Source organism: Brassica oleracea, chromosome C5 (assembly GCF_000695525.1).
Source record: "Brassica oleracea var. oleracea cultivar TO1000 chromosome C5, BOL, whole genome shotgun sequence".
Lineage (NCBI taxonomy): Eukaryota > Viridiplantae > Streptophyta > Magnoliopsida > Brassicales > Brassicaceae > Brassica > Brassica oleracea.
Window position 1 is genome coordinate 41,397,453 of NC_027752.1, and position 1,263 is coordinate 41,398,715.

Consider the following 1,263-nt stretch of genomic DNA (forward strand, 5'->3'; position numbering starts at 1 on the left):
AAAGCTCTTCTCAAGTCTTATTTGATCAGGACCTGGCAGAAATACAAAACTTCAAATCGAAGTAAGTATCTTCTAAATTATTACTTTCTGTTTCTTGGCTGGCGATAAGAAAAAAATTTGTGCCCTAATTTTTATCTTCTTCTGTTTCTATGGTCACAGAATTCATATACCAGCAAATTGAAGTTGATGTTGGAGTGTCTATTAATTTGAAGATTTTTTTGTTTTATTAGTATTCTATTTATATTTATATTTTTGTTTTGGCTTTCAACGTCTTACTTAAGAACTATTATGATAAATTCTTTAATTATGCATCTTAATAATAAATGAGCTTTTTAGTTATAAGAGAGTTATTCTATTGTTTAAATATGCTTTTACCGTTCTTGAAACTTTCTTCCGTTGTTATAAAGTCCACTTTATCAATCATATATTGCAAATGCATACTCTATTTTGGATCTCAAACATTAAATCATCGAGTCAATTCACCCCGCGCAAGGCGCGGGTTATCACCTAGTTATTATTAAAAAAAAACATTTAACTTTATTCTTCTTTCTGATCGAGGAACAAATATACCTGCATTTGGGTATTGTGCATTGGGGCTCCCTGCAGTTTCTGGCGTGCATACGGAAGATATCCCACATTCTCTTACAATGATTGCAGACTCTCTTTTTGCATGTAACACCATGGCGGAGGAGAAGCTTGACAGTGCGACACCTTGGATACTGGCACTGTGTGGTGCAGCATGTCGTCACGTGTAGAAGCACTGCTCTTAACTGCAGTAACCAACAATCACAACTGCATTTAGTAATGAGTAAAAATAAAAAATAATTGTAGAAATAAATAAATAAATAAATATATATACCTGACCAGTGGGTGATTGAGGGCTAATGAGGGTGTGTGGATGGTTGATGATGCCGTTTGAGCAACAAGGGCCGCAAACTTCATAGTCAGGACAAACTTGGCAACGCCAACGTTGAGCAGGTTCGAGATCTTGCCGGCAGATGGCGCATGACGTGGCTCTCAAGGATGTCGTCATAACTCTCCTTAATTTCGGTTAAGGAACGTTGTCAGATGGCAAAAACCTTATCATGTTCCAAACCCACCATGAAGAAATAAAAAAAACAAATATATTAAAAGATTCACAGAACTATCAGATTGGGAAAAAAATGTTTTAATTTCAAACCAACTCTAGCTCGACAATGAATCAATTAATGGAATGAACAAAAACAAACCCTGAACCTGAGATCGTTTTGGGGGGGGGGGGGG